The sequence below is a fragment of the Mesocricetus auratus genome, unplaced genomic scaffold (genome assembly GCF_017639785.1).
Source record: "Mesocricetus auratus isolate SY011 unplaced genomic scaffold, BCM_Maur_2.0 Super-Scaffold_100004, whole genome shotgun sequence".
Lineage (NCBI taxonomy): Eukaryota > Metazoa > Chordata > Mammalia > Rodentia > Cricetidae > Mesocricetus > Mesocricetus auratus.
In genome coordinates, this window is record NW_024429189.1 from 59,060,151 (window position 1) to 59,084,770 (window position 24,620).

The window sequence follows — 24,620 nt, forward strand, 5'->3', positions numbered from 1 at the left end:
AGGAGGACATTTTTAAAAAACAACTCCTGAATGGTTCAGTGAGCCAGTTCGACACTGAACAGACACACACACATCCAGCCGCCTCTGAGGCACAAGGTCACTTTCTCGTGCTTGTCCCTGATCCTCGGGATCCAATTTCTTGATCTGAGCTCAGTCCCTCACTTTCCTAGCCAGAAGGATGGATGTGAAGCAGAGACAGGCCAGATGGACCGCTGCCCATTGTCTAACTCCAGAGGGCAGAGCAGCTCCAGTGGCTGAGGCAGGAGCACGAGGAAAGGAAGAGGGTTCCGACATGCCCTCTAAGGAGCAAGGCTTACAAAAAACCCTATTCATTGTATTGATTTATTTAGAGACAGGCTCTCACTGTGTAGTCTAGGTTGCCCTTGAACCTGTGATCCTCCTACTTTGGGCTTCTCAGTGGAGGGATTATGGGTGCGCTCTACCACACTAGTCTCTTATTTTATTTTTAGCGGTGTGTATTACGGACACAGTGTGATGGGTGACCCAGCACACAAATGCAATGTGTGATGATCAAACCAAAGCAACAAGTATCTCTGGCTCCTGACCATTTCTTTGTGTATAGAGCACTGGGCTTTTCTGGTTTTTTATTTAATTCTGTTTTATTTTGTTTGATACAAATGTGGAGCCCAGAGGTAAACCTCTAGTGTCTAGTATCTTTCTTTTTGACCTCTACCCTTATTGTATGTGGGGGGGTAACTCTGGTATCGTTCCTTGATCACTATCTTTTTAATTTTTTGAGACACGGCCTCTCACTGGGCCTGAAATCAGCTAGACTGAAATCAGCTAGACTGGCTGGCCAGTGAACTCCCAGATCTGCCTGCCAGTCTCTGTTTCCCCCAAGCACTAGGCTTATAGACACACGGCACCAGGTCAGACTTTATGGATCTTATGTAGGTGCTGGGGACTTTCTGGTCCTCATGCTTGTGCCCAGTCCTCTCTCTTAGTTTAGAGTCTGGCTTTGCAGTTGAAGACACTTATATTCACAGCCAGAGATTTACCTGTGGAAAGCCTATCACAGGTCCTAGGTTAGAGGTGGGAGTGGGGAGAGAAGAGTAGGAGAGGGGGGAGTGGGAGAGAAAAGGCAGAGAGAGAGAGAGGGAGAGCGGTATAACTGTAGTGTCCCTATCTTGTGCAGTACTGAACTTTGGAATTGTCCTAATCAAGTCCCGAGTTCCTCCTGCACCACATCTCTCGATCCTCAAGTCCTTCTCACACAGCTGTGTGGGTAAGATTTACTAGATGGAATGTGTTCGCAAAATCTGTTTTGTTCATTGGAACATGTTTATCAAGAAAGAAAGAAAAAACCCTGTCCCTTTTCACTATTTACTTTTTGGTGACTGCCTCCTGGGATTTGGAACTGGATAAACAGATGGACTTCCAGGAAGGAATCAGGCTGAACGCCAGGGTGTGCATATATATCTTAGTCTCAGTAAGTATGTGGCAAACAGTCTTTATCCAAGCAGCTGTGCTGGTTTGGGAGAGAAGAGAGGGGACAGTGTCTTATGGACTCCCACTGCCCCAAAGGTGTATCTCCCTGGTGGAACACTGGCTACAGGATGCCAAAAAGTTTCTGGAGCTCTCAGATGTATGAGCCAATTTCATTTACTGGCCTCTGGCTGTAGCAATTAAGGGTTGTGCCAGATTCAAAACTACTGCTTGTCATTTGTACTAGGCTTGCTCGGTGTTCATGAGTACCCATGGTGTTCCAGCTACACTATCTATGATGATGAGAGAAGTCTGTGTGCCTTCACAGATCCTGGCGAGGTGTGGATCCATACTGTGTGTGTGCACACAGTACACAGCAGTCAGAGGAGGCCTGAGGATGATATCTTCCAGATACGGGCAAGTATAACCATTAGAGAGATCCAGGAATAGTGGGCACTCATGGCCAGCCTGCTGCTACTGAAGGGGATTTAGGAGAGATTGTGGAGAATCAGGGCCCCCTTCTACAATATATATCCCTGTTGCAGGAGTGGGATTAGAGGAAATAACTCATGATTCAGTTTACTTTCATAATTCAATGTGTACTTCAATCCCAAGGTCTAAAGAAACTTTAATTCCAGTGGAATTAGAAAACATGTAGTGAAGATGAGTATGTCTTTCCTCCTTGAAAATTTCATTTGAACAATGATTTAAAAAAAATAACAACATTGTCCAAACATGGAACTGGAGTCAAATAGAGCCAAAAGCCCAAACAAAACCACTTGCTGAGATAACAGGGACTGCATTCATCAGTTTCAGACAACTCAAGGCAAGAACATTAAACGATTAGAGTCAGCAGACCAAGGTGCTGTAGGTAATGGACGTCATGACAAAAGGCTTGCTTCTAACAAAGCTTCCACAGACCTTTCCGCTGCAGTGAGCACTGCGCAAGAGGGATGCTGCCCAGGAAATGAAAGACCTCAATCGTTCCTCTTCAGTGAGCGGAGCCCAGGAGGAGGGTTCCAGGGAGCTCTCCCAAACCCTCTTTAATAATCCCATCCAGAGCCTTTGATGGAAGGAACATGCTGAAGAATAAACAGCCTATTAACTGAGTTTGCTGGTGTGCCTGGGTATTCAGAGCAGCCATGAACTAACCCCTGGCTCTTGCAAGCATCCCAACTGCACACCATTGCTGCTCCACTGCACAGCTTGGCTCTTCCTTCCACCTCTGCATGCAATTTGTCCTTGGAAAAACTTCAAGGTTTGGGGGTCCCAATGGTTTCATCTAAGGATGGCCAGGCCAAACCCAGAGTGCTAAGAATGGAAACAGCGTATCCTTGTTCAGCCACCAGAAGGCACAGCCATGTGACCAGGCTCAAATGAGAACTGTGTGGTAGTGTGACTGGGTAAGGAGACAGAGTCATCAGTCTGCCTCTTTCTGAGCCAAGTTGACAGCCACAGGCCTGGGAAAGGAAGGCACAGCTACAATGACTTCCTAGTCCGGTTACCTTGGTGGCAGGAAGGGTTCCTGTAAGGGTGGACTTTGGTGCCATTCTGTGGAAACATTTCTGCAAGCTCTGCTAAGTGAACTTTAGGAGGGCCTTGGATAAGTAAGACAGAAGGCGGGCAACGCCTGCCCTTGTCCTTTTACTATGAACTCCTCCTAACAGCCAGGTGATGAGGCATCAGGCACTTTTCCCTGCTTTGAGAGGAATCATGGAGGCTGATAGTGAACCTGAAGTAATAACTCAGGCTCTCAGCTGCTGAAACATTGTACTTGAGGCTACAAATCCAGGCTGAGAGAAGTCACTGGGTTGGGGGAGCAGGCAGCTTCTGTTTTATTACCATTGACTTCATGCAAGGTATATGCCTAGTCATAAAAGGAGCTGGTGTCACAAGGTGGATAAATCAGAATCAATATTACCCAGCATATGACTGAGTGCACAAACATATACAAATCCTTTTATTTTGACTTCAAATTCATATTACCAAGAAAAGCAAATTTAATACAAATTTCATCTTAAAAAAACACTTTCAGCTGGGCGATGGTGGCACACGCCTTTAATCCCAGCACTCGAGAGGCAGAGGCAGGTAGAGCTCTGTGAGTTCAAAGCCAGCCTGGTCTACAGAGTGAGTTCCAGGCCAGGCTCCAAAGCCACAGAGAAACCCTGTCTCGAAAACAAACAAACAAACAAACAAAGAAACAAACAAAACAAAAAACCCAAAACCCAAAAAACAGTTCCTCACATTGTGGTGACCCAAACCATAAAATTATTTTTGTTGCTACTTCCTAACTGTATTTTTGCTACTGTTATGAATCGTAAATATTTTTTCAAGTTAAGAGGTTTATTGAGGGGTCTGAACCCACAGATTGAGAACTCATGTTCTGAAGCCTCTGACTCTGGTCTCTCATGCAGGGAGGGACATGTATCTGAAAGAGAAGATGCATGTTAGTCCGTGTGACTAACACTGCTCTAGTGACTGAGCTCAAGATGCCTCAGAGGACAGTGACCGAGCATGGGCTTGGCTTGGAGCTCACACACATGCCATTTGGCAGATGTGTGGTTCTGGGCACTTTATTTGACATCAATGAGCTTCAACCTCCTCATTTGCAAAGTGAGAGTATGCTCATGGGATTCCTGTGAGAAGTATATAAATACACCTGAACCATTTAGGATAGTGCCTGGGACACAGTAAATCCTCGACAAACCATCAATGTGCTTACCATCCTGACTTCTAATTACAGGCACAACAGCAAACATGGCTCTGCGGGAGAATCCATAAACTGCATGACACAAGAATGTATTCATTGAGCTGAGTTTATCCGGTTTCTACGTGCTCCTTTAGGACTTATAAACAAGAGTTTGGGTTCGATGAGTTACTGATTAAAGGATAATGTGAGCTCAATGGCTAGAATTCTTGAGACCTCATTTTTTGACTTGGGATATTCCCATCCTAGACTCTGGTCTACTAGGCTGCCACCTGTTGAGACAAACAGATGTGATCTGAATGCAAGGGGGGCTTGCAAGCATAGATCTGATATCAGACAGCCTTCCTTTGCAGCATTCCTGGGGTCATGAAATGACAAACATTCCAAACAGGCTGAATCTAACCTTCCTTGCCCAGCAATTGGGGCTTTATAACACTGCTTTTTTGGGATTGCCCTTAGTACCTCTTGAGTCTGTGAGGTGGACTTCATTAATATTGATGTGCTGTAGCTCGTTAACCTCATTTGATGTTTATTTACAACCATTCTTCTCATATGCTAATGAGTGACACTGGGCTCTTCAGATAGAAAGTGGGGAACGGGACTCCTTCTGCCAGCATCTCCTTGGCAAACTCCTGCCCTTGAAACAGAAGTTTGCACAGAGGGAATGAGGCCAAGTGGAGAGAATGCAGCAGAAAGAACAAAATGATGTGAAAAGAATGTCTGCAATGTAATGGGGAGAGAGAGAGGCCCAGCTGCTGGCCACGATGTTATGAGGTTGGGTTACATCAACCCATGGGATCTGAGAGCTGCTGCAGAGGGACAATGTCAGATTTGGGAACTGGATATAAGAGTGGAGATGAGTGGGCCACACGGTGTCAAGGACTGAAGGCCTCTCTAGACGTCATCCCATTTTCTAATATGATCTAAGAGATCAGTTGGTGGGGACTGGGTGAATTTTTGCACAGCAGCCCTGTGCCTGTGGCAATGCTTGTCATACATAGCTTGGAGAGAGAATATTCCCAAGCATGCCTGTCAAATGGAAAGGCGTGGGGAAATTGTTGCCATCTCTCTTTTTCAAGTTACATAGGTATACTAGAGAACAGCTGGTTAAGCTGGACAGGGGGACATCAGAGAGTAGGGACACTATTTTTTGTATCCTCTTGTTTCAGGGTTGCTAACCCTAACAGGCTATAGGCCTCTTCCAAATTTTACAGTCCTAAATGAGTGAATGTTGAGTTGCCTTACTTGCCCATTCCTAGTTTGGAACTACAGAAGACAAATGGTGGGGACAGAAGGAAACCTACTTCTGAGGTATAAATGTGTGTAGCACTAGCAACAACAGCAACATCTCCTAAGTGTCCACTTCCATTCTCTTCCCATGCTGCCCACTTCCTGTCACTGTTTAGACAATTATGCCTGTCCTGCCTTTGGGGGCCACACCCTCTTCTTTCTCCAGATCTGGCTTCTTCTTTGAAGCACTTTGAAGATCATCCCTCCCTTGGTGTTCCTTTCCATAAGGCTGAAGAGGCAAGAGAAGAAAGAAACCTCCTACATTAAAGATTTAACCACATTTTATTTAAGCATGAAGTATTGGTTCTAACGGGTAGGTTTTATGTTTGAGTTGTTTGTCTGAAATCATTACCCCTTAGGGGACAAATTTCATCTTCTTTTAAGTTTTCTCTGAACTCAGTTCCTTTTAGAAGGATGTAATAATCAATAGCAATTTGCATTAGCCCTGACAATCTGCAGCTTGCCTAGGCACAGGGAAAAACTCCTTGGACATCTACATGCTGTTGTAGACTAAAGCAATGCTCTTCAAGTTTCTGCATCACCTTCACCTTCAACCCCATTAGACATGTGTTTCCTAGACGCCCACCCATGTGAAGTTTTAATGGCCCATACTTATAAGGCCAAACTATAACCCCCCTTATTGCTAAAGAAATAATTTTTGCCTTGCTGGAAATAATATTGCCCCAGTTGAGAATCCATGTTCTAGTTGAATGTAGTGGCACAGCCTGAAATTCTAGTATTTGGATGATATTGAAGCATGACAATCAAGAGTTCGAGGCCATCATCAGCAACATAGCCAGTCTGAGACCAGCCTGAATTGTATGAGATCCTACTTTAAAAAGCTAAGAGAAGTGAAGGGGAAGGGAGGAGAGGAGAAAAAGAAAAGAGGGGGGGAAGACAAGAGAAGATATTGGATGTGGTGACTCACACCTGTAATCCTGACTTTCAAGAGGGCTGGAGAGATTGCTCAGTAGTTAAGAGCATTGGCCATTCAGCCGGGCGTTGGTGGCACACGCCTTTAGTCCCAGCACTTGGGAGGCAGAGGCAGGTGGATCTCTGTGAGTTCGAGGCCAGCCTGGTCTACAGAGCCGATTCCAGGACAGCCTCCAAAACAATACAGAGAAACCCTGTCTCGAAAAAAAAAAAAAAAAAAAGAGCATTGGCCATTCTTCCAGAGGACCTTGGTTCAATTCCCAGCACCCACATGACAGCTCGCAACTGTCTATAACTCCAGTTCCAGGGGTTCTGGCACCATTACATAGACATACACGCAGGCAAAACACCAATGCACATAAAAATAAATAAGTTAAAACGACAAATGAACAAACAAAATAAGAGGCTAAGTTAGGAGGGCTGCTGTAAGTTCAATACTAGCCTGGGCTAAAGAGTGAGGTCCTGTTTATGATAGAAAAAAAAGGAGGTAGTATCTGACTTACTATGTGTTAGGATTGAACTTAACATTCTTTCAAAGTGAACATCAAACACAATTACACTTCTGTTCTGATTTCAAGAGAGAGAAAAGCTATCTTTGTGTCTATCTAGTTAATGATAGTTCTTCTAAGGGAGAGATCAAAATCCTTTCCCTCTTCCCTCATTGGGCTTGATTTAGCCACAGAATAAATGGCTTCTTGGCAGAGGGTTAGCTTTTTACAATAGTCCTATTTGCACACTGGACGAGGTAATAGACTGTTAGACCCTGCAAAGACCCCCAAGTACTTTGTTCTCCTCAAAGTCAACAATATGCTCCCTTGTATGAAAATTGAGTAGAATGGAGTTCATTATCTCATTAAATTTTTCTTAAACTTCTGAGAAAGGCAGTGATTGCTACAGCTATTCCCTTTCCACAGGCAGAGACATGGTGGCATGCGCATTAGGTAGCTTAATGTAGGTCATGGTGTGATCTACAAACATGCAAACACCTTTTCTACACTAAGAGGTTGCTCAGGGGTTTCTAATCCTATGTCTTCTGATCACACTCCACCAGAAATGTTTTAACAGTTGCTTTACCTCTGCCAACACCTTTTTTTCCCTCCATCTGCCAAGAGAAAGCAGAAAAGGTGTGTTGGGGGTGCTAAGTGAGCCTCTAAGGATAGACATCATGCCGTATGCCTGTAACACCAGCCCTCAAGAGGCAGAGGCAGGTGGATCTCTGTGAGTTTCGGGTCATGCTGGTTTACAGAGTGAGACCATGTCTCAAAAAAAAAAAAAAAAAAAAAAAAAAGGGAAAGAAAGAAAAGTACATCACAATGGTGAAGAGAAAGATTCTGTGCTATTCTCCATGTTACTATTTCACAAGCAAAGTTTGGAGACAAGAGCATAGAGAATTGTATAAGAAGGAATGCAAGGGGTTTCTCCTCTTCCTCCCCCTTTCTAATGCAACCTCTACCACCTTTCCTCGATTGGATGAGAGGCATTAAACTAGAATGTGCTCCTCAGGAAATACAAAAACCTGAATCAAGACCTCCCACAAACAGTCTTCAAGCAACATGAGAAATATTTAGCCGTCATGGGAACTGACCACATCTTTAAAAGTTTGCCACAAGTGAGTAGGAATTAGATGTTAGCGAGCCAGATAAAAAATACTACCTAAAAGGGCTCTTCTCTGTAAACTAGGCTTAGGATCCTCCTTATTCCCCCAAGTAAATCAGTATGAAGAATAAACCAGACCCTTAGAATAAAACACAATATGTTTCTTTTAAAGAGTGATTCCAAGAGACAACTTGTCATCTCATGCTGTCAAACAGATCTGTACCTAATCCACTCCTCATAGCGAGTATCTATTCTGCTAAAGATGAGAAGGGAAGGGCATTGGGTAATGCAGTTTATGTGGCCAGTACTGAATAGTATCATCTTTAATTCACTTGTGCCATGTGATCTAACCTACACTGCAACAGAAACCCTTTTTATCTGAAGAGATGAAGAGGAGCTAAGGATGTGATAAATGCTTTAACATTTTGCCAAGATCCAGAAGGAATACCCTAAACCCATCCAAAGACAAGGGGAATATCAGAGCACATACCTTTAGCCAGTGGTTTTAGCTGTTGTTGTTTTTGTAAACAGCTAGTAAATCTTAAGGCAAAACCCCCAAACAGCAAGAGTTCCAAACTCCATACTTGGGCCTTAAGGAAAATGAGTCTGGACCTGTGAGACAGCTCAGTGGGAAAAAGCACTTGCTGCCAAGACTAATGAACAGTGGGAGAAAACACACACACACACACACACACACACACACATAAAAGTAAGGAAATTTGTAAAAGAGAGCATTTTATTTATTTATTTTTAAAACCATGTGTCTCTTTATTGTTAAGTCAAATAGGTATAAAATTAAAGCAAAAACTTACTGGGTAAGACAAAACTACTACTCAGGAGCATCAAACGAAGTGAAATGGAACTAGGCGCGGGGCAACTATGAACCAATGGACACAGGAAGGATGAGGAGAGGGCGAACAGAGAGAGTGTGCAGAAGACAGGGAGAGGATCCGCTGTTACTTGGATCTCTCACAAGCACCTAGGTAAATGAATAACAGAATAGGTTTCTAAATCCCGCTATGTGCTTAAGAGTCACCCTCCCCATTGGTGCTGTCTCTGTCATCCTCTCCTTCCTTGGCTTCTTTTTCATCATCCTTGATCAACTCCAGCTGGTCATCCCCCCATCTTCATTATCATCACTACCCAGCAGGTCACCCTCCTCCGGCCTCAGACTCCGTCTTCACGTTAGCCTCATCTCTTTTCACAGAGCACGGCTCTGTTCCTCTACAGGCTTTTCATTCTTCATCTCTACTGGGGAGGAGGAGGGCAAGTCTGCTTGTTTGCTTTGTTCCTTTTCAATTTTTTCCAGGCTTTCCAGCAGAGAATCCACTTTTGGTTTTATCTGAATCAGCTCCTTAATTGCCTGAAGGTCATCTCCTTTCAACTTTCCAGACCTGGATGAGGATCCCCATTGTCCACTCTTTGAGTTGAATCCACTTTTGCCTCTTCAAGAGGTGTTTCCCTAAACACGCTGGCATTTAGAAGGCACCACAGCTCGAGCAATAGGATGAGGAACACGTGCTGGGTAATTGTACATCATGTCATAACAATCCTGCTGAAAGTCATAGTCCAAATCAAATGAGGATCCGTACATCTGTGCTGCAGATCGTTTCACACCTGCTTTCCCTTGGATCACTTTTTGCTCTGGAGTCAGACTAATATCTAAAACCTGACCAGCAATCATTCTGCCATTCTCTCCATCCACAGTAGCCTGGCATTTCTTTTGTTAACATACTAGATAAAAGCAAAGCCCTTATGCACAGAGGGACCCACAATTTTGCCATACTTTGAAAAGATTGCCTCCACATCAGACTTCTTGACCACAAGAGTACTGAGATTTCCAATGAACAACACATGGGAATTCCTGTCTTGTTGGTAATATTGCTAACTGCCTCTTTTGATGATAAGGTTTCTCACAAAGCTGAAAACAAGAGGAAGGAAAGAGAGAAGAGATGTCTTCTCTACTGCGGTTCTGTGCAGAGACACCAAAACTTGAGCAGGCAAGCAGCACACGACCGTTCGTTCTCCATCTCTTCACAAATTCAAAGAGGTGAAAGAAAAACATTTCCCACTGACTGCTGTATGAGGAATAAATCTTTTGAGATCCTGGCTGTGAGAAGTGACCTCAGTCAGCACTGTCAGTGAACTGGGACATGCAGCCAGGAGACATGACAGCACCAGTGCCCTCCTCCCTTTGAAGAGGGGCCTCACGAGGTGCCTGTGCTGGCCTGGAACCCTGGAACTTGCAGTGACCCTCCTGCCACTTGCTCTCAGTGTTGGGACTAAGCTGTGTGCTCCCTGCACTGCCCAAGCCCACGACTGCTTTATAAACCCAGCAGCTCTCTCCACCTGGTTCTACACAGCTCTGCAGAGAGGTGATCTTGGCCAATCCTGCTAGAAGGGCCTGGTATTCTGGCTACTTAGAGGCTGAGGCAGGAGAACTTAAAAGGTCAGAGTCAGCTTGGGCTACAGGATGAGTTCAAGGCTAGTCAAATAAATTCAGTAAGACCCTGTTTCGGAATAAAAAGTGAATCGAGGGCTGAGGGTGCACATAGCTTCAATGTGCGTATCACTCAGTTCAACCCCCAGTACCGCCAAAGGGGAAAGCCTTAAATTCGGGAAGACTAATCTTCATGGGCAGATAGCCAAATAAGAAGCAAGACTACCTATCAAACGTTTTTACCTGAAGCACTCAAAACATTTGCCAGTATTAACACCCAGTCCCTGCTCATGCATCCCACCGTCCTCACAGACTAGGGGGAGAGGAAATGCGATGTAGGAGGGAGGGCTCTACTGCAACTCATCTCTCTGATCACCACTTGAGAACAGCTCCCTAGAGAGGGCTGGTTGGGGCCCCACTCCTCCAAGCTTGCTGGCAAAGGCTTCTAATTAGTTAGGTAATTAGCAAGCAGTCAGCTTGGAGGTAGAGGAAGAGTGTAGATACCATGATATTATACATATGTATAAAGTATCATAATGAAACCCATTATTTTGTATAATTAATAAATGCTAAATGGGGTAAAGGAATATTTATGACTCCATGGTTTATGAATAATACAATTTTCTGTTGCTTGAGAAAAATCAGTCAGTGTGAATGTGACTTTGGCTTCTCAAAGCACCTAATTCTTGTTTGCTTTCCTTCACCTACATCTGTGCCTCCTGGCCAGAAAACAGACTTTCCTTAAAAACCAATTACTGTTCACTGTGTGAGTTACCTAGGAAAGGTGAATTCAGTTTCAAGTAGGATAGATGGCTGGAGGGAAGGGAAAATGAGGAGCCTTAATTTAGTGGGTAGAAAGTTTCAATTTGGGGTTGATAGCGATCACAAATGCACTTATATTTTATGCTTAACTTTTTATACATATATTTTACCATAATGAAAAATGATGTGTTTTTAAACAAGCCAGAAAAGGGGTTCTTTAACCAGTCATTCACTGACATGGTGGCTAAGGCCACAACCTGCGGCTCAACATCATTGGATGTTTATTTAAGTTCTAGATTCTCTGGCCATGGCCCAGATAGGTTCTTCATTTTCTCTGAGATCCTTCAGAGTATCAAAAGAAGTCATCTGTAGTTGCTAAGCAGTTAAGTTGTTAAGGAACGTTCCTACAAAGAAAAGCAACAGAGTTGCAAACAATAGGCGGCAGTGGCCCCTCTAGGTCCTTTTGTTGTTTTTTGTTTATTTGGGTTTTCCAGACAGGGTTTCTCTGTGTTGCTCACGCTGCCTGGAACTCGCTCTGTAGACCAGGCTGGCCTTAAACTCACAGAGATCCGCCTGCCCAACCTCCTTAGTGCTGGGATTGAAGGTGTATGTCATATATTTCTCTCAATCACAAGCCAAAATACATACTACATCATCTGGCAGACCTGCTATTGATGATCTGTAAGCTTCAAAGAGGCAAGCATCACACGGGCTCCAAGGGGGAAAAGGAGTTTCAAATCCTCAGTTACTGCTCCAGTATATCAAACACCATGTAAACATCTTTCCTTTTGATTGGGAGAAGTAAACCAGGAGACAGGGTGGGCGAAGGAGCAAAGTTCGTAGCTGAGTTCCTCCAAATACTGCAGCTGAACTAGACTTAGCTCTTCAGGCCATTAAACAATCTGCCCAGCTTGGCCCATTGTCCCCTCAGTGATTTTAAAGCCTTACCAAAGGTTCTTCAGGCTGAACTAAACAAATCATGGTAAAGTTCAAAAAGAAGATTCAATGACTGACAGTCTTGGCCATTTCTCCTTAGAAATGTCTCTCATTTGAATGGTGAGCTGAGGAAAAGCAACTCTAAAGTCATACCAATAAAATATATTGCCAAATAACAGCAGTATTACTTCTTTGAGAACTACCTTTCTTTTATTCCACAGTGAAACTTTCTCCCTGCTATTGCTAGTTGTTAAAAAACAGGACCTTCGGGGCTCAAGAGATGGCTCAGTGGTCAAGAGCACTCTGCTCTTCCAGAGGACCTGGGTTCCATTCCCAGTACCCACATGGAAATTCACAGCTGTCTGTAACTCTAGTTTTAGGAGATCTAATGCCCTCTTTTGGCCTCTTTGAACACAAAAACAAATATGCAGGCAAAACACCTATACACATAAAATAAAAAATATGGACTTAGAGAACCCATGCACCTCAGGCTTAGAACTGCCGTTAGAAGTTGCCTCATCAGCCTGACTGTTTTCTTACCCTGGATTTCCTCCTTGATATCTTTGTTCAGCACCATCTAGAAAAGCCCTGTCCAATAGACTAGAAGCCACTAGCCATAGAGCCTAGAGTGCTTGCAATGGGACTAAAATAACTAAGGACTCTTAATCCATATTTAATTAAAAAGTCAACCCTATTGAGTTATAGTTGATGTACAAAATCTACATGTATGGATATGTATAATCTGATGCTGTTGGACACTTGCACAAATCTGTGAAACTCCCACAATCACCATCAAGATAAAACACACCCATTCCTTCCACAAAGGCTCCTTGCTTCCTTTGTGGGTGTGAACACGAAGAATACCTGGTATGATCATGAGACCCAGCCTCCTAAGAATCATGGCATGCATGGAATTACCTCATTTCAGTCTCTTCCCGTCTATGAGGCTAAACATATTTGCCCTGATCTTACGGATGACGAAACAGACTCCAAGAGCTTAAGGAACTTGCCAAGATCACTCAACAAAAATGTATACAACTAGTACTAAAGCTGTGTTTTCAAACTGCTCTTCGCTACTGTTGTTACCTTGCCTCTCGGTAAAACATAGTGCCCAAACTAAACACTCACTGTTAGGGATTGTTTGACCAAGCTTTGTAGGATATGGTTAGGACTTTGTTAAGTTCTCCAAATATGGCACCAAAACAGTGTTTGGCATAAGGAAGCACTCAGTAAGATTTGGGGGCTGAAGAGTGAATAAATAGGGCAACAATCTTTTCTCACTATTCCCTCTGCTACTGTATTAGGTCTAAATTTAATTTAGCTTATTAAACACTCAGCTTTATATGGGTTCTAGAGATCTGAACTCAGGTCCTCATGGCAAGCACTTTATCCACAAGGTCTCTTACTGAACATGGAGTATACCTACTCAGCTAGAATGGCTGGCCAGGAAGCCCTAGGACACTCCTGTCTCTGCCTTCCTGGTGCTGGGATTATAGGTATTCATTGCTGTGCTCAGTTTTTACATGAGTGCTGAGGATCAAACTCAGACCCTCCTGCTTGTGTGGTGGCAAGTAATTTACCCCCTGAGCCATCCCCCTGCCAGTGCCATTAATTCTTTTTCTTCACCAACCTTTTTAGCAGGCTATTTTTCCAACTCTGTCTGTCTGTCACTTCCTCTGTCTGCCTGCCTTCCTATCATTTATCCTATCTATCTATCTATCTATCTATCTATCTATCTATCTATCTATCTATCTATCTTCTATTTGTGGTGCTGGGGATCAGACAACGAAACACTCTACCTCAGCTACACCCCTATCCTCTTAACTCAATTCTCATTTACACACTATATTATATTTATATATTCCCATTTGATTTGTAAAATGAGCCCTTTGCTCAAGGCTGGAACATACCCATTCATCTATAACACAGTGGTAAGATCTGAGCACAAATGACGGAGGAGAAAGTCTCAGTCTCCACTGGAGTCAGCCTCGTGAAGCATCACTTTTCATGGCACTGATAGATACGTGCAAAGTTGTTTCCATACTAAACCTCATTGTGTTTGAGACCAGGTCTTACTACACAGCTCAGGCTTAGTGTCTCTAATGTATCAGAAATGTTCTTCGCTTATTAAGAAGATGAATTATAAGCATAAATTAGCTTTTGCTTATCACCTGGGTGTTCCAGTATGAATTAGTGTCTTGGACCATACAGATAATACATACAAGGACTTATAAAGCCACTTTGGATTGGACTGAGGTACATGAACAAGGCCTTTAAGAACTTAAAAGAAGCCCTGATACAGGCCCCCACATTAACTCTCCCTGATATCTCCAAGTCCCTTCATCTTTGCATCCATGAAAGCAAGGGCATTGCCAAGAGAGTCCTGACTCAGAACCTGGGTTCCTGGAAAAGGCTGATGATAGCTTACATCTCAAAGAGATTGGATTTTGTAGCACCTGGACAGTTCTCTCTCTCTCTCTCTCTCTCTCTCTCTCTCTCTCTCTCTCTCTCTCTCTCTCTCTCTCTCTCTCTCTCTCTTGGTTTTTCGAGACAGGGTTTCTCTGTATTGTTTTGGAGGCTGTCGGTCCAGCCCAGCCTCGAACTCACAGCGATCTGCCTGCCTCTGCCTCCCAAGTGCTGGCGGCCACCACCGCCCGGCTGGACAGTTCTCTTTTAAGAGCCAACACAGCCACTGCAAATTCTTGTAAGAGAAGCTGACAAGCTCACATTGGGACATATTCTATCTGTAACAGTGCCACATGCTGTGGAAGCCTTGTTGAGAGATGCTACCACTAGTGGATGTTTAATGCCCATTCAAGCCCTTCTTTTTAGATAAGGACAGGCTGACTTTTGATGAATCCTTGGCCATTAACCCCACCACCCTGCTGCCTGATGAAGACCCTAAGGAGCCCATCCACGACTGCCTGGAGATGCTGGATGTCATCCAAGGTTCCTCTCACTACCAGAGATGCACATTTCTGTATGGATGGCAGCAGCTTCATTCAAGAAGGAACCAGGGATGCAGGGGTTTGTGGTCATAGGCCAGAGGAGGTCATATGGACACAAGTTTTGCCCAGAGGTGCATCTACCCAGAGAACAGAAATAATTGCTCTGACACAGACTTTAAGATGGGCTGAAGAAAAAGGTGAACATCTACACAGACAGCTACTATACTTGTGCCATGGCTCATGTTCATGGACAGATAAATAGAGGGGCTTACTCACCTCAGAGGCAAAGATCATTAAAAATAAATATGAGATTGTCCAGGTGCCAGAGGCCATCTGGCTACCAATTGAACAGGCCAGGAAATAAAGAAGACAAAGGTCCCCAAACTCAAGGTAACAACCCTGCAGATCAAGATGCCAAAGAGGCTGCTTGAAAGGAACCTAACCCCAGACTGTCCTGGAACTATCTGCTGTCTCTGCGCCCACTCTGCCTCAGTGAAGAAGTTCCAGAAGAGATCAAGTCATATTCTGACTTGGGGGCTCAGGAGAGCCTAAGTGGATGGTGGATCCTGCCTGATGGAAGAATTTGCATGCCAAAGGTACTGGGCCAAAGCTGGCTTGCATTTCTCCATGCACTTTGTCACCTAGGAAGGTCTCAGAACTCATCTCCCCTCATGTCTGGCTACCTGGACACGGAGAAAAACCTCAGAGCATTTCAGACTTCTGCCTGACCTGTGCCAAGGTAAATGCAAAGAAGGACATGCTTCCCGAAGGCCAGCATAGTCCAGATACAGTAGTAGGCTAGGACTGTATGGCTACAAATATCTTCTGGTCTCTGTAGATACCACCACAGGTTCCGTAGAGGCCTTTCCATCCTCAACAGAAATGGCCCAAGTGTTAGGTAAGAAATTAATAATGGAAAATTTTCCCCAATTTGGCCTCCCCATATCTCTGGGATCCAACAAAGGCCTGGTCTTCACAGCCAAGTTATCTCAATTGCTCTCTAAGTCTCTTTACAAAAATTGGTAACTTTGTTCTATGTATCATCCCCAGAGCTCAGGGAAAGTGGGGAGAATGAATAGAACTTTAAAGGAGATTTTAATTAAACATACTTTTGAAACTAGTAGTCACTGGGTTAACCTCCTGCTTTATTCCCTTCCCAGAGTTCGATGTACCCCCATTGAGAAAAGTTAACCCCTATGAAACAGTATATGGGAGACCATCTCCCATGATCCCTTGGTTACATAACAGACTGTTATCAGATTGCCCCATTCCAATCTCTGACTCCTTAAAAAGAATGTAATGAACTTTGGATATGATTCTCCCTCAGGTCCAGGCTTTTCCACCTGTTGGGTACCACAGACGTTGTATTAGTCTGCAGCTTCAAAACTGACCAGCTTGAACCTAGATGGAAAGGACCTTACTATGTGATTCTCCTTCGGAATCCTATTGCTAATAAAGTAACTGGTATTCTGCCTGGGTTCATCTCTCACACCCCAGGAAGGCATCCGAGGAACCCACAGAAGAGGTGCCCAACTGCCAGAGGTGGAAAGTGACTGAAAAAGGATGCAAAATTTCTTCCGACACTTGGGAGGCAGAGGCAGGCAGATCTCTGTGAGTTCGAGACCAGCCTGATCTACAAGAGCTAGTACCAGGAGAGCCTCCAAAGCTACAGAGACACCCTGTCTCGAAAAACAAAACAAATTCAAAATTTCTAAAGTTTGACTGTTTGACATAACTCCGTGTTTTTACTGCTGAAATTTGCATCATAATTGTTCTATGGCTAACAGTTTGTTGTTTTATTTTCAACCTACACAAACAGAACCTAAATGCATCTTGACAGGGAAAACAAAAAGCTCCCCTATCACAGGAAATACCAGATACTGTCTTGCCATGCAAAAGATTGCCTTTATCCACCAGGGTCCATATTTGAACAAAAGAGGGAGAACAAATAGTCTTTAGCCAGATGGATGGAGGATACATGGGATGGACTAATGTAACTGACCAATCCCAAAATAACAACACAGACTTCAGCATTATCAAATATTCTTTAAAGGGTTCTGATAATGGAAATTACAGGTGCACTAAAATAAGAAGGGAGGGAAAAATTCACTAATCACTTCAATTGAGTTTAGCATACCCAGAGTAACACCGTCTGTAACTAATAATGTGGAATATAAACTAAAAGAGAAGGAGAAAAGTCCTTCTGTGTCAGAGGAGATCTCTCTATTCCCAAGATCTTCAAAAGAAATTTATATGGAACAGGGGTTTCTTATGAAAATTGTACAAGGATAACAGAGGACAAAATGGACCATGCACCCACTAATGTTTTAAAGACTGTATCTGATGTTCCGTTGATAATATCTTTTTCCTCCACTGTCTAAGTTTTGATTGCACAAATGTCCCTTCTTATTCCACTTCTTATCACAACTTTCCCTGTGGTAAACAATTGCCCTTAGGATGAACTTTTTTCTGTGAAAACAGTACTTATTCTGCACCCCCAGTAGGATATAAGGGTTTATGTGGGACAGGATGTGTTACACCTATTTTACTCAGCAAATCTTTACAATCTGTTAATAGAATTACAAGAGCACTTTCTGAAAATTCCATGATTCCTTCCATCTATTAGACTCCACTATAGTTGCTGCTCCTGCAGCCTTTCTGTTACCTGTCCCAGGACTTGTTGAACTACCAAGAAAGGCTTCTAAAATAGCCTGCCTAACTTCAAAAACCACTAATATTACAGCAAAAATATTAGCAGAAATTAAGAAATGGGAGAACTGACAACAACTGTTCTTCAAAATAGAGCTACTATAGACTGTTAAACAAAATCTTGGTAGTCAGCAATTTACTGGAATGTGCTGGTTTTGTTTTTTGTATTTTGTTTTTTTGAGACAGGGTTTCTCTGTATAGCTTTGTAGACCAAGGTGGCCTCGAACTCACAGAGATCCGCCTGCCTCTGCCTCCCGAGTGCTGGGATTAAAGGCGTGCGCCACCACGGCCAGTTTGGCATTCTTAGCAGCTAGTGGCAGCTCCATCCCTGAAGGTGCCAGCAGCCCAAGTCCCTGCTTAAAGCACTCAGCTTTTGACCATGGTGGACACATTGCCCATCACCGTCACACTATATAAATCTCCCTGCTTTAGCTCAAGTGTGCAGCTTCTATGGCCTCCATGTCTGGGACTGGAGGACCCACATGGGAGTTACTTTGCTCAAATAAACTTGTTCTTGAACTTTTTCAATTTGGCTTGATCTTGTTTACTGTGGTGGTGGGCAAACCTATTATTGGGGGGACAGAAAACCTATTATCACCTACTTCTACTGTGCTCTTTCTTGGCATGGATAGCATGGCAACTATTGCTGCTTGACAAAGTCGTAGTATTTTGACTTTTTAGATCACAATTCTCCAGGACCCTTTTACTTTCATTTTAATGATTCTCACTATGTGTTACAAGAATTCCCTTATGCCTTTCCCTTTGGGAAATTTTGTGAGGGATTGTGTCAGTCTCCTCCTTTCCCTCACTAACTCCACACTTCCTCTTTGGGACCTGAACCCTGCTGGAACTGAACTCCAGCATGTTCTGCTTAATGCTTGTGGTTCAAGATGTATGTTCTCAGCCTGCTGCTCCAACCAACATACCTTGGTACCTGCTGCCTGGCCACTGAATTCTAATCACCTGGAACCATAAGCCCAAATAAACTTTCATCCATAAGATGCCTTAGTCATGGTTTTTATCATAGTAACAGAAAAAAACAACAAATACACTTTCCATCTCATTTTTTAAGACAGGGTCTCTAACTGAGCTGATACTGTTTCAACCACGCTGGCTGCCGACTAACCTCTGACCACCTGTCTCCCTCTCCTAGTGTGGAATGACAGGTGTGTGCTGCCATGTCTGGCTCTTAGAGTGTGCTGGGGGGGACCCTATCTCTGGTCTTCATGCTTGTGTAGCAAGAGCTCTACCCACTAAGCCATTTCCTTAGTCCAGGGCTGTGGCTTGAGCATTTATTAGTCAAGGCTCCTGGTGAAACTTCTGAGAAACTGTCTCACCTATTATAACTCTGATATTAATTACCCTGATAGAGAATAAGACCACTACCATAGTTTAAAGCCAAATTTGAAGCAAGCCTTAATTAAATACTTGGCAGGTAGATGGACTCTGGCCAGGTCCATACCCAGGTTCCTAGGAAATGGCTTAGAATCACAGTTTGTAGTGGCTTGAGGAGGAAAACCCGTAATTCTTTACATTTCTCATCAGGTCCAGTCAGGGGCAAGCATACATCCTGATGTATTTCCAGCCTGTGAACCACCTGCCCATATGCCATCAAGTACGTCTGGTACAACTGGGTCAAACAAACTTGTTTAGGGGAATGAAAAACACATGGCTTGTTATCTCTCATAAACAACAGTCTCCAGCATTTCAGGGACTGTCTGTCCTTGGGCAAGGGGCTTGCAGATCAGAGGCATTTTATTTCATAGATCTCTAAGGCATAGTAATTAAAACTTAAAATGTAACTTGGCTCTCAAAATTGGTAGCTTAGGAGCTATTCTCACTCATTTCAAATTATTGACTATGTTTGCACATCTTAGAAGTTTGACTGCTCTGCTGGTGAGGTACTAGGGAGAGTTCAACAACGTCAGACACTAGTCAGAAGGTCTGTCCAGTGTTTAATGCAAATCAAGACACTAGTAAATTAACCAGTTTAAGGTGTGAGGATGTCTTTAATTCAGTGATCTTATCAGAATGGCCCAGGAAATTACTTTGTCCACCTGGAATGGGAAAGTTCTTATGTTTTTATTTACAAAAATCAGACAGAGTAGCCAGGAAGTGGTGGCGCACACCTTTATTCCCAGCATTTGGGAGGCAGAGGTAGGGAGATATTAGAGTTCAAGGCCAGCTTGCTTTACAGAATGAGTTCTAGGGCAGCCTGGGCTACACAGAGAAATCATGTCTTGAAAATCAAACCAACCCCCCCAAAAACAAAGCGTTAGACAGTGCTTTAGGTTAATGAAGGACTCTATATATACATGCACAAGGATACAAATGTAGCATGAATAAAATCTAAATTATGCAGGAATTTAGCTATATGAGTTCTTGCTTCTAAATGTTTACCATCAAAATGTTAGCTTCCCTACTTGAGTTTCTGTTGATACAACAGTTCTTTGTTTGTTCATTTATCTCCCCTAAAATTCCTCTTTGTTCTCAGGGAAGGTGTATGAACTAGTAAATCTTGGTTGTGACACTTTAAAAACTCTTTGATCAGCTTTAATTATGTGTATATGTGTACATTTTTGTGCATGTGTACTTGAGTGCAAAGCCTGCAGAGAGAGTCCAGGAGCTGGTTCCCTGGTGGCTAGAGTTACAGGCAGTTGGGAACTGTCTGATTTGGGCACTGGACACTGAGTTTAGTCCTCTGCAAGAGAAGTGTGCAATCTTAACTGCTGAGCAATCTTCAGTCCTAGCTGTGGCATTTTTTTAAATAAACAAGAAAAAAGGACACTCAGAAAGACAAATTGGGGACCATCAAGATGGTTTAGCAAGTAAAGGCACTTGCTGCAAGCCTCAGGGTCTGAGTTCGATCCTGGGACCCACATGGTAGAAATAGAGAGCTAAGTCTACAAGTTGTCCATCATCTCACATACATATGCACATAAACATAAACACACAGACACAAATAAATAGGCATAATTTTAAAATTAGTGTTGGGATTACAGATGACTTATTTCAACCTATGGGACCCTGAGTGAGAACTATCCAATGAAGATGTTCCTGGAGTCCCGATTATCAGAAACTAAGAACTAAGAGAATTATCTACTATTTTACTCCCCAGGTTATACAGGAAATTATAAAGCAACAAGAGATAACTATAGTGTGCTTTCACCTCTCTGCCAAAGATGAAACAAAGGCTCATGTGGCTGAGCAAGTTATTACAGCCGTGTTGCTAACAGCAGTAGAGCCGTGGCACAAGGACCACATTGCTCGCTCTATATTGTGCTATTTCTATTTTGTTCTGTCGATTACTTTATTAGCTATTGACCCCAATTTAATTAGCCTGCTACTGAGGCTCTTACTATGAAAATAATGAATTAAGAAACAAAAACAGATCTCTGTGAGTTCCAGGCCAGCCTCCAAACCTACAGAGAAACCCTGTCTCAAAAAACCAAAACAAACAAACAAACAAACAAACAAAAAACATTGGCTACAGGAGTAGTTCAGAATTACATTTCCAGGCCTTCAGCGTGTCAAGAAGCCATCAATCTGCACACATTGAGGACAACTGTTCATTCTGACCATGTCATTCAGCCCATGTTCCCTCTGCTTGTTATTGTCATTACAACAGACCCAGTGGTGCTAGCCTTTTGTCCCAACATCTGAGAGGTGGAAGCAGGAAGGTCTCTCCGAGTTCAAGTCCAGCTAGGGCTATGTAGTGAGACTTACTTTTTATCGTTATCACTGATATTGATAAACACATTAATCTGCTTAAATAACTACTTTTATTTATTTATTTTTGTTTTTATATATTTATTATTATTTTTTTTTGAGACAGGGTCTCACTATGTAGCTATGACTGTCTTGGAACTCAACTCACTCTGTAGACCAGGATGCCTTGAGCTCACAGAGATCCTCTTGTTTCTGCCTCCTAAGTGCTGGGATTAAAGACATGTACCACTATGTCCGGCTACTTTTATTTTTAAATTATATGTATGTGTGTGTGTCTGCATGTAAATATATGTACATGAGTGCAAGTGCCCACGTAGGCCAGAAGGCGGCTTTGGGTCTTCTGGAGCTAGTGTCACAGGCTATGGCCTCCTGGTGTGGGTGGTAATATACACTCTTGACAGCAGAAGCATCTCTCTATTCCCAGTAATCACTTATGTGATAAACAGTCACACATTATTTGATTGTATGCTTAGGACTACGCTATGAAGTATGCTCTTGTTATTTCTACTTCACAGATAAGGCCACTTGGCTTACAGAAGTAAATCATTTACCAGTGTGATTTTACTAAGAAACAAAAGAGCTGGGATTGCAATGACCTTACCTTCTTTCCTTTTCTTCCTCTTCTCTACACCTTGACAAACTACAAGTGGCTACAACACCCTTTTCTGTGTACTGACAACCTGTTGCTGCTGCTCAGGTAATGGAAGTCAGCTAAGATGACGTCAGCATTGTCTGCTTCAGTCTTTGGAGTGACTTTAAATATTAGCTCCTTGGCTCCAACCTTCTGAATGGTCTCAGCCACCCCCCACAGAACCCCAGCTTTCCTCCCGAGGCTCACTTTCTCAAAGCCTATCTCCAAGTCCTCAGGGCCTTGGATTGAAAATCCAGTGACAGACAGTGAGCTCACTGGAAGAAGGGTGGTGACCTATTACAACAACAGCTATGCTGATTTCAGTCCCCAAACCCAGTGTTTACTTTACCTTCCAGTCCAAAGAACATTCTTTTTGACAAGGGGAAAAAAACCCTAAACTGAAATACAAGTGAGTGTTCTGTTTTCTTCCTTTATTTGATTAATATTACACTACTCACCTAAGTGTCATTTTTTTGTTTTGTTTTGTTTTTCAAGGCAGGATTTCTCTGTGGCTTTGGAAGCTGTCCTGGAACTAGCTCTTGTAGACCAGGTTGGTCTCGAACTCACAGCCTCCAAAGCCACAGAGAAACCCTGTCTTGAAAAACAAAAATACTGATTCTACAAAGAAACTTGTAGAACTTTTTGGAATGTATATTGGCCTTTTATGTATATTCCTTTGTGAAGTGACTCATAAACTCTTTTGCTCAGTTTTTAATAGTTGGTTTTTGTCGTTATATTATTGACTGGTAGATGTTCTTTATATATTCTTATGCATTAAGATGTGTATGTGTACAGGTATGCATCAGCAGGTCCAGTTTTCACGGTACTGGGTATCAAACTCATGACTTCTCATATACAAGGCAAGCACTCTACCAACTCAACATCCAGCCCTTATCTTTTATTTTAATGATCTTATTAAGCAGAAACTTGTTTTTAGATATCAAATATTAGTATGAATGCAAAGAAACTATATCTTTCACACAGCTATAGTCTAGCAGTTCTGTGAAACAGAATTCAAATGACCTAGCATTCTATTCCTACATTTATACCCAAGAGAAATAAAATCATACACTCACATATAAATCTGTTTGCCAATGTTCAAAACAGCATTATTAAGGATAGCCAAAAAGTAGAAACAACCTAGTGCTAGATGAATGGACAAATAACGTATGGAATATTATTTGGCCATAAAAAGAAACAAAGTATTGATCTGTGTTATGACATGGACAAAACCTTAAAAGTATTAAATAAAGGGAGTCAGACACAGAAGTCTCTGTAGTATATGATTCCACTATATGAAGTATCTGTAATTGGCATTAGCTGTATGGACATGTCAGAACCAAAGTTACATTATAAGCTTTAATTCCTATGCCTTAGAGATCCATGAAACAAAAATGCCTCTGATCTGCAAGCCCCTTGCCCAAGGACAGACAGTTCCTGAAATACTGGAGACTATTGTTTATGGGAGACAACAAGCCATGTTTTTCATTCCCCTAAACAAGTTTGTTTGACCCAGTTGTACCAGATGTACTTGATGACATATGGGCAGGTGGTTCACAGGCTGGAAATACGTCAGGATGTGTGCTTGCCCCTGATTGGATATAGGCTGGAAGTATGTCAGAATGCATGTTTGCCCCTGATTGGACCTGATGGGAAATGCAATGAATTATGGGTTTTCCTTCTTAAGCCACTACAAACTGTGATTCTGGGCCATTTTCCATGAACCTGGGTATGGACCTGGCCAGAGCCCGTCCACGTGGCCAGTATTTAATTAAATTCTGAGTTCAAATTCAAACTCCACTGGCTAGCAATGTGAGCTTGAGAAAGTTAATTCAAGTGAGGTGTTGTGAGGATTAAATCATTAAATAAATGTAGCAAGAATGGTGACTTGGGACTAGCAATTATTTAGTACAATCATTATGGCCTTATAATAGATTATAATATAATATAGTATAATATAACATAATATACCACGATCTCTCAGGGCATTTCCAGCTATTCTAGTTTACCTGGTTTTCCAGTACACTTTTTGTCTCAGCAAAATAAGCCATCAAATCAAATACCAAATCCTGACATTTTCTACTTCCAACTTGTGTTAACTCCCTGCTGAATGAAGAACTCTGATGATTGTGAAGCCTTGTCTCCAGGGCCAGGGCCACAGCATCCCTCTCACATGCCCAGGCTGCCTTCAGCTTCCTCAGCAGTCTTTGGGCTCTCTTCACTTTCCTCTTGGAGGTCCTTGGCAGCTTTATCCCTAGTATTTTATCCTCTTACTTCTTTTGACGTGGGGTCTGTGTGTGTGGCCCAGGTCAGCCCTTCCCTCTGATTCCCCTGTGCCAGCCTTGCTAACAGCTGGGACAGAGGTGTGTGCTGCTGTTCCGGCTCACCCACTTCTACTATTGAAAACAAGCTCTTTTCTTGCTGGTTGATATGAACATTACTTTTAAAAAAGTGTTGATTTTAGTATACTTTGACCACCTACCTTGCTGAATT

General features: G+C 42.9%; 1 protein-coding gene and 1 pseudogene across 3 annotated transcripts in view; both read right to left on the bottom strand.

The window, feature by feature from the left end:
- CUNH11orf49 (chromosome unknown C11orf49 homolog) overlaps positions 1 to 24,620 on the bottom strand; it is a 160,573-nt gene that overhangs the window by 43,695 nt on the left and 92,258 nt on the right. The gene's annotated exons all lie outside the window — the stretch shown is intronic.
- LOC106021685 lies at positions 8,741 to 12,687 on the bottom strand (annotated as a pseudogene).